Source organism: Psammomys obesus, unplaced genomic scaffold (genome assembly GCF_907164565.1).
Source record: "Psammomys obesus unplaced genomic scaffold, mPsaObe1.curated_primary_1811, whole genome shotgun sequence".
Classification (NCBI taxonomy): Eukaryota; Metazoa; Chordata; class Mammalia; order Rodentia; family Muridae; genus Psammomys; species Psammomys obesus.
The window spans coordinates 3,938,413-3,951,705 of record NW_026596057.1 but is presented as its reverse complement, the minus strand read 5'-3'; the positions used below and the strand labels follow the sequence as shown (position 1 = coordinate 3,951,705).

Below are 13,293 nucleotides of genomic sequence, written 5' to 3'. Positions count from 1 at the left end.
AAGAAAAGAAAAGAAAAGAAAAGAAAAGAAAAGAAAAGAAAAGAAAATCTCATTTAAAATGGGCTTTTAATAGTGTCTACAGTACAAGGCACGGATTTCCCACTGTGCAACAGGCTTCAATCCAATTAGAAAGGAGCTGTTAACCTGTAACACTAAGACCATTTACCGTGCCAGTGGAAGTATTTTGCCAGGCAGGCCAGTATCACAGTGTGCAGGGTCCAGCACTGGATAAAACCACCAATGCCCTTTCTCCCCCAGTAGCCTTCATAGTAGCTCCTGGCACTTCAGAAGCTAGCCAGCAAAGAGTACGTTTCCTGGTTGGTTTAAGATTGGTTTTTCTATTTCCTGCAACCCCTGTGTGGTGTTTTTGGCAACAGAGTCTTATGATGTAGTTACAGCAGGTAACCAAGGGAAATAACAACAGACTATGCTGTTTCTGAGACTTACAAGGGCTCCTTGACTTATATGGAAGTGTTCCATGTCTTCCACTGCAGTTTTCACTCCCTCTTAAAAGATTTGTTTTTATTTATGTGTATTTCTATATGTTTATATGATTGTGTGCTGTGTGTGTGTCCTCAAAGACCAGAAGAGGGCATTAAGTCTCCTGGAGCTGGAGTCACAGAAAGTTGTGAGCCATGTATGTGGGTGCTGGGAATCAAACTTGGGTCTACTGGAGTGGCAAATGTTCTTAACTGTTGAGTAATCTCTCCAGCCCCCACAGTCCTTTGAAAAAATTGCATCTGGAAATTAACTTACTAACTAGTGCCTTTCCACGAGGTTTTATACACCCTCAATTCTTTCAGTCTTCACAGTATCCCACATAATATTCTCTTTAAAATGTTTTTCATACTACTTGGTTTTTGATTATTTTCAAATGGACACATTTAAAAATTTCCAAGGCCTGTCAGTAACTCTAAATTTCTTCTGTCTTCTTCTTTGCCTTTATCATTTTCTTCTTTTTGATTTCTTCATGGTTTATTTTCTTACTCCTGCTCTGGTTTTTAAAGCTGAATGCCTTGGAGCTGGGGCAATGGCTTGGTGGTTAAAGGCATGTGCTACTCCTACAGATGACTTGAGTCTGTTTCCCAGCACCCATGTTAGGCATCTTATGGCTGCCTATGACTCTAGCTCCATAGGATTCAGTGACCTCTTCTGGACAACACGGACACCTACACGTATACACGCATATTCATTCCTTCACAGACACACAAACACATGTACTCGAAAAATGTTTTCAGTCTTTCCAAAACTGAATAGCCTTTTCTGTACTTTTAAAGATACAGTCAATATATCTTTCTATATAGGTGTGGATAACCCCTGAACAATAAATACATAAACCTAATTCTCTACCAGACAAGAGAATCTAGACACTTGCAGGCCCAGCTATCAAGGCAGTGGCTGGGGGGGGGGGGGGTGAGGAGGCAGGCCTTGCATCTTATTTGAGCAACAGTCCCCATCTGCTAGAAAGAGAGAGAGGGTGGGAGGGAGAGGGAGAGAGAGAGAAAGCCAGAGAGAGAGGCAGAGGTATCAGGCCATGTATTTCAGATTAAAAACAAAAAAATCTGTAGTTTTGTGAAACTACAGCACCAATTATGTCCATTAGAAAAAATACGCTCAAAAAAATAAAACCTTAAAGAGGTCAGAAACAGAAGTATGAAAGGTGATTTTTCAAGGCGGGTATACACAGATGGTACTTGATCTGAGCGTCTCTGAGCATCTTCCTTCATTTCCGTGCAAATATGCTGAAGAAGAGGCCAGGCTAGCCCTCTGGTACTCAGACTTGCCCCAGACATGAAGCACCTACGTAGGTTTCTTAGAATTGTAGATTCTCAGGCCCACACAGAGCCACGTGGAACATGCATCTTAACACAGCTCCTCATAGCGAAGAGCACTCCCTTTATTGAAACTTAGGTTGAGAGAAAAAGTGAAGCCAGCCGTGAAGCAGGGGAAAGCGGTCCTGACAAATCCAGTGGCTTCTGGTTGATTCCGGTCCGTGCAAAGAGCTCAAGTCAGTTTTCTAGCGGCTCCGGCGTCCTTGGAGCAGCATCTCCCAGGTCTTGCTGAAGTATTTCAGGGATGTCAACCAAGCAATGAGCAGGCCCGCTGTGCCCGGAAGAGGAAGTGGGGGGCAGCCATGCCTGTGTGAGGGATGCGGCAGGTGCCCAGCTCAAGAGCTCCAGCCGGGAAACGCGAGCAGTGTAGAGATAAAACGGCTGCGGAAGGAGTTTTGTCTTCCTTCCTTCGGTCTTCTTCCTCATCTCTGGCACCCAAACAAGCTTCTCCCGCACGTCTTAAATCACAGCCAGGACAGTGCCTCCTCGTTTTCTTTTCAACCTGAATCCAACCAGTTGGACCCTCCTGGCCTCACTGTTTATCTCCCTAGGGAGCCAGAGTCAAATAATAGTTGTTTGCATAGTTGTTTGATGTCCTCCTGATAGCTGCTATAGAGTGCTGTCTGTCAGACTTCCTGGAATACTGACTCCTCTCCTTCTCGGCAAGTCCTGCTCTAACTAAGCACCCTATCTAAGACTAAAGGCCATGTTCGGTTACTTCTATAGCTCCTTAGTCAATCCTAAATTTTCTGCTGTATTTATCTTCTTATGTGCCATATAGTTTACTAACCTGTCACGCCTAGACAAAGACATTGACCTTTTTACTGTGTTGCTCACAAATGTACCTTGTGTAAGATGGTGCTTTGTCTTACCTAGAGCCTCCAGAAATATTTGTAGAACTGAACTGAGCTGAATTTTATCCAGTAAAGTAGGTATCACTCACTACTTAATTAAAACCACACTGAAAGTCCACCCTCTGCTGGATGATTCCCATCAGGGGTGGTAAGGTGGCTCAGAGGATGAAGCACATGCCCAGCAAGCCTGAGGACCCAGCTTTAGTCCCCAGAAGCCACAAAAAGGCAAGAGGAGAGAAGCATCTCCACAAAGTTGTCCTCTGATGTCCATATGTGTGCCTTGTCATATACTCACCCAGGTGTCATTTTACACACACACACACACACACACACACACACACACACCTCTCTCTCTCATCAACTCACCACCTAATCTCTTATCTTCTTTCAGAGCCAAAACGATTGAAAATGTCAAAAATTGCTTGCTTTTCCCCTTTCCTGCCCACACATGTCACCATGTCAAGGGCCCCCGTCTTCTCTCTCCCAGGATCACTCAGTATTTTCCCAACACAGCAACTGACTCTTCTCATCTCATTCAGGCTCCTTACAATGCCCAGGTTGTCAGGTTTACACAGCAAGCACTTTCACCCACCTAAGCATCTTGCTGGCCCCTTATAGACTATTTTTTTTTAGTGTACGCTTTTATGTTGGGCCTCAAGGTGGGTATTGGTACATTCATTTTATCTGTGAAACACGTATGGAAAAATGGTATAATTTATCTTCAAGTGACAATGATGTAATCCTAGGCTTGAACTCTAGCCTGATAGCGGGTAGATCCCGTGCCTTGTAGTTGATGGCAGTAACTGATCTGCATAAAACTAAATTGTAATGGGGCCTTTAAGTGGCATAGCCTTTATCTATGAAAATTGCTTTACAGCACAAAATGTCTTCTATTTCTCAAAATAATAGCTTCTTATGACCAGGCATACAATTTCTCACTTCAAAAAATGACCTTAAAATCTTTTTAGTTTCTCCTGCAATAACATATTTTATAATATTGTCTATTATATTTCATCAGATCGATGCTCTTTCGGTTGGCTTCTGTTTCTGTGATATAACACTGACCAAAAGGGAACTTGGGGGCGGGAGGGGGGAGAAAAGGGTTTATTTGACTTAGAGATTACATTCCACTATCAAGAAAAGCCAGGACAGGAAGCTGGAGGCGGCAACTGAAGCAGAGATGGCGGAGGGGTGCTGCTCGCTGGCTGCTTCCTCAGCGTGCTCATCTACGTTCTTGCATCCAGCCAGGACCACCCGCCTACGCATGGCACTGCCAACCGTGAGCTTGCCTCTCCCTCATCAGTTAGCCAGTGCTGATCTGATAGTGCCGCTCAGGGTCTTACCTGTGATTGGCATTCCTACGTCCATGTTTCCCATCTTTGTGCAGACTTCACCTTTACCATCTAGCTGTTGCTTTTGTCTCTTGATCCTTGAAACGCAGAGGGAAATCCAACTGAAGAGTGAGATAAGACAGAAAGAGAGAGAAGCTGAAAGAAAGAAAAGAGAGAGAGAGAAAGAAAGAAAGAAAGAAAGAAGAGAAGAGAAAATTTAGCAGTAGGTAAAGGTGTCTCTGAATGTTTCAGATGTTTGTGTAGAGTGCATCATCCTATGCAGTATTTATGGGGTAATAGCTAAAAACCACCAAATGTCTAGGAAAGCAGCATTAGACAAATTAGGAAATAGTGGGAGCACGAAAACAGACAACAATCTCAGACATACTGCCTATGCGTTAGAAGAAATAAAATTGCCTTATTTGTCAAAATGAATTGAATAAGCAGAGTGATTGTGTTTTCTGGCAGGGTGACCAGTCTGCTTTTCCTAAGGATTAATGTCATGTAAACATGCTCACCATCAACCAAAAAAACAGTCTCTGGTTCAGAGAGAGGGTGAAACATTGTCAGTTGAGTCTTGGCTAGAGCGACCCATCTACTTGTGGGACACTAACTTGTATAACCTTAAACTATTTATAGCAGATACAAAATTCTATAAACAAATATCATTTTTAGTAGGAGTTCACTATGGAGCCTAGGATAGCCTAGAAGCTGCTATGTAGCCCAGGCTATCCTCCAGCTTGTGTTCTTTCTGCCTCTTAGGAGACAGATATTATAGGTATATACAACTACCTTTGGCTCAAGTTTTTTTTTTTTCTGTAATCAATGTCTGGATCTTTTGGAAAAAAAACATTCTGACATTATGTCTCAGCATAGTTAGTCATATGATATGAAAGGACGGAAAAAATAAAACATAATGGAAATATTTCAGTTTTGTTATCACTAAAATTCTTGTGCAAATATCCAGAAAAAAAAGGTCTGTGAGTTTGGCTGTAAAATACCTGACTACAAAATTTAAAGTAAAAAAGAAAATTCTTTTATTTTATCCTGAGAAGTATTTTTTCTTTTTAGCTTTTTAAAAACTTTTATTAATTATACTTTATTCACTTTGTATCCACCCCCCTGAGAAGTATTTTTTAAATAGAATTAAGCACTCTCCCAATCCCTCCCAATCCCCCTACACAAACACACACACACACACACACACACACACACACACACACACACAATGGGCAAAGAAAAGAGACACCTGTTGGTTGTGCTGTCCTATCAGTCAGGGGCAGAGCAGATGGTGGTCCTTTGTTCATCCCAGGCATTCTTGTTGCCTGGCTTGGTGGTCAAAGCTGTCTTATGCCTAGGACTCATAAAAATAAAATCCAGGCAGCATAGCACAGGAGGAGAAGGACAGGCAGAGACCTGTGGACCACCATGCCATCCACAGACCTGCCCTCCTGAGCATGGCACAGGAGGACCAGAGACACCCACTTGCTGCCAGACCACACAGCACAGAGAGAGGATGCCATCCAGGGGCCTGCCAGCTGCATGGCCAGACTGTAACAGGGGTCACCACAATGAGCAAGTCAGATGGGAAGCGGAGCCACTTGAGCATTATGAAGATGGGACTGGAGACTTGAGGGTGGAGAGGAGCAGCCTGTTTTGAGAGGCCAGCCCTGCCACCTGGGGGCATAGTGAGGTCCTAGCTGAATCTGCCTCTGGAGGCCAGGTCTAAGTCTGTGGCTATGAAGTGGCAGGGGTTCGTGTTGATGTCTGTGGCTCATATGACCACTAGAGAATGTGGTGTCCCTGGTCAGGGCAGCTGCAGGGGACCACGTGCATGTCCAGGGTTGTGCAGAGCTGGCTCTGCCCCTCACTGGCTCTGGTGCTCTGGGGAGCTGGCTCCACCTCTCAGCAGCAGCAGCAGCAGCAGCACTAGGGAAAGCAAGCCCTGTGTCTCTACTAGGCATCACAGTGGAGCTGGCCCTAATGGCAGTTTCGGTGAGTTGGCTCCAAGGGTTTGAGTGTGGGAGAGCTGACCCCACCATTCCTCTGCTATGAGGGGGCACTGGCACAGAGGTGTCATTGGCTCCCACCCCACCCCGACACACACACCTCCAGCAGCAGAGAAAGCTGCCCGCAGGGTCATGAGCTCAGGAGAGCTAGCCCTGCCCCTCACCGGGTGCAGAGTGAGTCCTTCACCTTGCCTGAAAAGCACAGCAGAGCTGATCCTGGAGTTGGGGACCCAGGTGAGCCAGCCCTGAGTTCAAGAACACAGGGGAGCTGGCCCCACAGCTCTTCGGCCATGAGGTGGCGTGAGTGTAGGGGTGATACCTTCCTCCCTCGCCCCTCACCACCTGTGTCAGGCTCTAGGATCATGAGGGCCAATGAGCTGGCCCTGTCCCTCCCTGGCTGCAGCACTCGGGAGATCAGGTCTTCCACCTAACCTGGGCAGCACAGCTGACAATGGTCGAGGAGGTACAGGTGAGCCAGTCCCAAAAGCATGAGCAAGGGAGAGAAGGGCTTGCTACTCCTCTGCTGTGAGACTGGGGGGTTGGGGAGGGGAGATGCCCTGTTGCAAGGAATGAGTGAACTTGCCCTGAGGATATGAGAGCAGGAGAGCTGGCCCAGCCCCTGACAGTCTGCAGCACTTGGGAGAGAGTCTGTGCCTTGACTGAGCAGAACAGTGGATCTGGCTCTGGAGGCCTGGGTGAGGGTGAGCTGGCCCCAAGGGCGTGAGAACAGGAGAGCTGACCTTGCCTCCTGCTGGTGGCAGCATTGGGTGGCCTAGCCTGAGTAGTGCCAGAGAGCTCACCCTGGTGGTATGGATAAAGGAGAGAGAGCCAGTGGGGCTGACCAGCATAGCCACCACCCAGGCACAGATCCAGAGCTCTGTGTTGGCCCACCCCCAAATCGTCTGTGATGTGTGAAAAGGGCCGGTCCTGCCGATTCAAAGCTGCAGGAACTCCATGACACAGCGCAACAACAGAATAACCAGGAAGAGTGCCGATGAGGATCTGATATTGATGTCACAGAAGCCAGAGATCTTGAGCCAGACTGATGACCCACTGCAATGAACATTTACTAGTGAAGATGTGTGGGCAGAGGGGTTATCTGTGGGACACCCTGTGACAAACTACAGCTTCCACCATTGAGATGTCTTCTATGCTTTGTTTTCTGTTGTTGTTTCGTTTACGTGTGTGTGTATGTGTTTTATCTTGAGGGGGAGGGGAGGTTCCAAGGGTAAAGGACAGACCTGTGGGGCTGGGGAAATGAACGAGACAGGAGTGCATGATGTGAAACTCGCAAAGACTCAACAAAATGCTTTAAAAAAGAGAAAGAATTAAGCTATATATGTCTGAAAAACATAACTTCATAATTTGTAACAAAACAAAAACAAGTTAAGTAATAACAAATAATTAATTCTAGGCTGGTCTGACAGGGCATTATACAACCAGTAAAATGATAAATACATTGTCTATGAGAAAACTATGGCAATGTACGTAGCATAACATTTTGGAAAGGTTAGCACCAAAAAAAAAATGTATCATATACTATAATTACATCCACATAAAAACTGTAGTTACACAGGTAAAATGTGAAGGGAACATACGAGATGTAAATAACCCTCATATCAGCTTACCAGTATATTCCGGGTTATGTTATGGGAATGAAAGTCCCCGCATACTTGTGTCTCCCAGCAAAGCTTATACCACACGCCAAGGCTATTATGTGCTCATTAGAATCACTCAGGGGCTTAGGCTAAAGGTGTCCCTCAGTTGTCTCAGCAGTGAGAGCAAAGGCATCTACTATGTCTTGGAGATGTGACTGGAGGGTAAAATAGGTCACTCTTGCTTGCATTTATGTGGCCAATGAACAGCATCGTGCCTGGCTTCCGAGGTGATGGGGAAGATAAATCCTTCTGTGTGATCAGAAAGAGAACAGAGAAATACGGATGGGCAGCCCTAATAATCTCAATGAGACTGGTGGAGTTAGATTTTTCTCAGATATTTGACAGTGCTAAAGTATGTTTTCTGTGATCATTACTTCCAACTCCATCTGGGAGACAGAAATTGAGAGCTGGCTGTGTAGAGCATGAATCTTTCAAAGAGAGGCTGCGAACGGGAAATTCTTTTATTCAAACATTTAAAGTGCATTGAGATGATAAACATTTTCACATTGGGGAAATAGAGTTTGATTGAAAAATATTTCTGATTTCACATCCCTCTATTTTGTGATTTATCAATTACATGGAAGAAAAGCACTGCACAGAGGCATTCTGTCATAAATATTTATGAATGTGCTTGGGAGAATACATATTTTGCCTTTGTCTATTATAACAGTTTGTTTGCTTCAGCAAGCAATCAACAGTAAAGAAAATACATCTTACGGTAGTGAAGTTATAACTCTCCTAGCAAGCAAAAGCCCGAGAGATATCAATTGACAACGAATGGGAGATAGTGGGGTGTCAAGGGGCAATAACTTTGACATCAAGTGTTTGGACTTTGAATCACTGTTTATTAATTACACAACAGTCGGGGCAATTCGGGTTAACCCCTTCCCTAAGCGGACCGCGTGCTTTCTCCCCGGCAGACATTAAAACTTGAAACCTAGGGTATGTAAAGCGGGTAGAAGAGCGCCTGACGCCTAGCGGATCAGTGCTCGTTTATTTGTGTGTTAGTTGGAGAGTGCCCAAGCGATTGTTGGCTACAGCTGTGCCACTGTCCAGCCTTCCGGAAGTGGCTGTTAAATTCCACGCTGTGGGGAGCAGACTTAGAGAGAGATGGAGGGAAAGCCGCCACCCTCCAGCTCTCCCTCCTAAATGGAGACACCTTTCAAATGGGGTTTTACAGGTGCCCATCTGTCAAGACAGAGTCAGAACGAGAGGAGCCAGCGCTGTTCACCAAGTGGTGCTCATAGCGAGCACTGGCAAACAGTCGAGGGTGATCGGGACAGCCAGCCAAACAATCTCTCTTGATGATCCACATTGGGCAAACTCCAGGTGAGGGGAAGAGAGCCAGGCCTAGGCAGGAGGGACTGCTGCAGGAAGTGGGAGGGGCTTAGAATCACAGCTCCATTCTGTCAGCTACAAAGGTGGAAGGGGTGATTGGCAGGTCACCTCTAAGACTTAGCTGGCCAGGTTATAGAGCAGGGAAACCAGAGCCAGGGTGGTTTGTGAGATTGGGGGGATGCTTTGATAGCCACCTGAGTCTTCATGTGACTGGGTCTATTCTCTCTCTCTCTCTCTCTCTCTCTCTCTCTCTCTCTGTGTGTGTGTGTGTGTGTGTGTCTGTCTGAGTGGTTATGATCATCTCTACATGGACACACAGAAGCCAGAAGCTTATTTCAGGTACTTTCCCATTGCCTCTCGCTTTTGTCTCTGAGGCAGTGTCTCTCACTGAAGCTTGCATTTGCAGTTTTGTCTAACTCGGTCGGCCCAGGACCTGTGTTTCTCCGCCTACATGGAGTTTACAGATACACAGCACTCGCTTTTACCTGGGTGCCGGGGATCTGAACTCAGAGCTTTATTCTTGGGCAGTGAATCATTGAATCCACCCCTAACTCCATCCTTTCTTAATCAGGCCAGTTCTCTGGGCCCTGTTTCCTTTGTCTGGTACTTGCAAGCAGTACTCAGTATGGGCACACAAGCCAGAGAAAACCTCCAAAGTTAGGTCTGTATCATGGTGAATAAGAGAGACAGCAAACTCGATTCATTCCTGCCGGAAATCTCAGATTATCTATGAAGTTATATGATCCCTCTGATGCCGAGCCCCCGAGAACCCAACCACATCTCCGGGTTCGTTACAGCTGTGCAGACAGAAAAGAGGTCAACATCATTGTGGAGTCAGTCATGACGAAGCTTATCATCAATGGGAGGCCCAAGTTTACCCCTTTCTGAATGCTAACTTCCCCGGATGGCCATGAAAGTCTGCTACTGCATTTCTGTGCTTTCCGGACCGGGTTTGTTGCTTCATGTACACAGAGTCTTGTGGTTTCAATCATGCTGTGAGCTGTTCACAGATACAGACAGGTTCCCATGGTTCTTTCATCCCTCACACAGGATTCACCATATAGAGTGAATTTTGACTTAAGTATTCCCTGACATCACTAGTGTTTATTTAGACAACTGGATGCAGAAAGGGTAGGTTTGGTTTCTTTTCTATCATGCCCTAAAGACCCAGATACAGACTCATATAAAAGTATATGTTTAAAAGTCTTTTAAAATTACTTTTTAATTCTTTAATGGTTTGTGTGTGTGTGTGTTTTCCATGGTATATGTGTTGAGGTCAGAGGACAAGTTGAAGGAGTTGGTTGTCTTCTTCTACTATGTAGAGACAAACAGGCAAACAGAATGGGGATCTATAAAACAGCGAGAGAGCCTGTCTCAAAAATAAGATGTTATGTGGACTTGAACTCTGGCCTCCACATGTACATACAAGCTTGAACAAATCTATGCCCACACAAACACATGCATACAGCGCACAAAAAAAAAATATTTCCTTTGCTTCCTTTACAGTTTTACTTTACAGTTTGATGAAACTGTAAAATTTCTTGCACTGCTGTCTTAATTCCTAACCCATGTTCCGTAAATGTAATGTGACCATTTCCATTGCTCATTCCCATGTAAACACCATAATTACAGCTTGGATAGTATAATTCGATTTTAACGTCTCTTCCCTGTACTGTTCATTATTACAGCTCTTGCCAGGAATCTGTAGCAAGCCTTGCTTCCTTTATCGCTTGTTACTCGAACCTAAAACAGACAACCTGCGGTTGGCATTACCAGCAAAATTATGTCAATAAATTCTGAGTGATGATCTCCAATCTTGTCTCATTAGTGAAGCCCTTGGTCGTGGTTGCTAGATGGCTGTAGAATTTATAATTACAGCAAATGAGACAAAAATCAATGAACCCAAAAGAGTAGCAGGAAGGCTTTGGGTCATAGATCCTATGATTGAATCTTGAAATTTATCTATTCTCTGCTTAATTATTTAACATAAGTGTATATCGCCAATGTCTTCTTGGTTTGCATTAGAATGAGTGGGAATGGGAAAAAGGGAAAAGCCTTCCTCCTGGACACAGCTCAGGTTCTAGGACCGGTGTGAGTGGGACCTGAAATAAAACGGTGTTCAAACGGGGGTTGAAGCTACCTGTGTAGCATATGAAAACTATAAAGAATAGAAGCTGCCTGAACTGCTTTGGTTAAAACAGCCATATAACAGACTGGAGAGTGAGTCCGGCGCCGAATTCCAGTCTTTTTTGCCACCTGCACCGTTTAGTGCTGAGGTTGGCTCTTCGGAACCTGCGGAACCTGCGGAACCTGCGCTGTACCTCATCACCGCTGGGGAAGGAGCTGCTGAAGGCGCTGGCTGGAAAACTGCTTCTCCTCCCCCATGCTTGCCTACTCAGTCATGAGTACGAGCGTCCTCACGGGAGATGACTGCGTTTTTCCTGCTAATCCTCAGGTCTTTAAAGAGCAAGCGTTTTGTCTGCTAACTCTTCAGTCACGCCTGCCGTGCTGCAGCACTCTTGTGTCTTTTCATCTTCCAAACTGTACCTGGCGCTTTTCAGGGCTCCTTACTCTAAAATCCTGTGAAGGTCTAGGATCAGCTTCCTACCTGTTCGTTTCCATCTCACTGCCTGGTGCTCCCAGCCAGTTCGTACCTTCAACCATTAGCTTCTGAATTAATCCTAATGTGAATCCCTACATAAATAGTTAAATTACCTCTTGTGGGTCAAATCAGTGGCCACTGCTCGCTACTAAAATGAACGAACAAACAAACAAACACATACACACAATACATACATGTAACACACAAATTCATTAGTAATGAAATCTCAATTTTACTAACCTTTTCTCCAGTTTTCCTTACATTAAATGTTAATGTCTTGAAGCTTCAGTTTTCTTGACTCTAAAACAAATGCCACTAAAATAAATAATGCATTCATCAATCCCAAGTTCTAAAATACTGTGACCGTTTTTCAATGAATGCATTCAGCTTACTTAATGGGTCCAAGTGACTATCAGAATTTCTTTTAAAAATATAAAATGTGTTTTGCAATTTTTTTCCTCTTTATATGCTATATTTTGGTGAAACATCCTAAGCACAAAAAAATACAGAAACTGGTGCATCAGATATTAGTATGGCACTTAATTGTATATGAGAATGAATGAGAAATACATTGGGATAAAGAAAGAACGGGTGCTTTAAAAAAAAAAATCTCCATGCTTTTCCCCAATGTGGCCAGCAGAGGGCACACTTACACTCACCCACAAAATTGACCCTTGGTTTTACGGATTAGCGCCCCTCAGTGTACAACCAGAGTACTGCACAAGCGCTCAGCACGTTTCCAACAGCTGATCTGCTCGTGTATTGTCACCTGTGCCGAGTGAGTGCTGCACAGGTTAACTATTGTCCCTAGGCCTCTCGGTGAGTCCATCATTCACAAAACATTACCTGAAAACTGTGTGTCTCTCACACCACCCTTCTCCATCATCCTAACTCCCAAGTATTCTTTGGTTCCAGACATACTTCCTGACCACACCACCCAAGCTAACAGAGAAAATTTTGAGGTTTTTCTCTGAACTCTTACTCATTTTCCCATGATGAACATCCTGCCATGGGAGGAAATCAACCACAGATCAGCTATCCATCAGAGAGAGAGAGAGAGAGAGAGAGAGAGAGAGAGAGCGAGCGCAGCTGTGTGGGAAATCTTACTTCATTTAACCTATTCTATAAACCCCCTCCCAGACGTGCTTAGAGGTTCGTTTCCATAGTAATGCTGAATTTCATCACGTTGGCGAGTCTGACCACCACACGCAGGTCGCACCACAACGTCATTTTCCTGACGAGGTGCATCATAGCTCACCGGAGAGCACTCACTTGTACCAGCCCCATAAGCAGCAAACGAGGAAAGCAGACCAAATGTGGAGACTGAGCTCCAGCTAGGTGCAAAGCCTAGGACTCCCTAGGACCCACCCACCATATTTCAAAATGACCACCCAACCAACGGTTTCCTCCGAGGAATTCTCGTTTGGGTCTGTTAAGGACCTACATAGCCATCCTCTGGATAGCGTGTCTTTTCCCATCTCAGGTCTCAGCTGACTGAGCCGGAGGTGTGGTCTAAACCCTCGTGGTCATTAAGGAGGGATAGGTGAGATAATGTGTCGATTTCAGAAGAGCTGCGGTGCCCCACAGAAGACCGGGTAGCATTTCTGTATCACATAGAATATAGTTGTCAAATACCAGAATTTATATATTTGTCTCTTCACTAGACTTT

General features: G+C 45.0%; 1 pseudogene; it reads left to right on the top strand.

Moving 5' to 3' along the window:
• Positions 1-11,452, top strand: part of LOC129689249 (protein salvador homolog 1-like) — a 53,008-nt pseudogene extending 41,556 nt beyond the window's left edge.
• Positions 11,453-13,293: the final 1,841 nt, after the last annotated feature.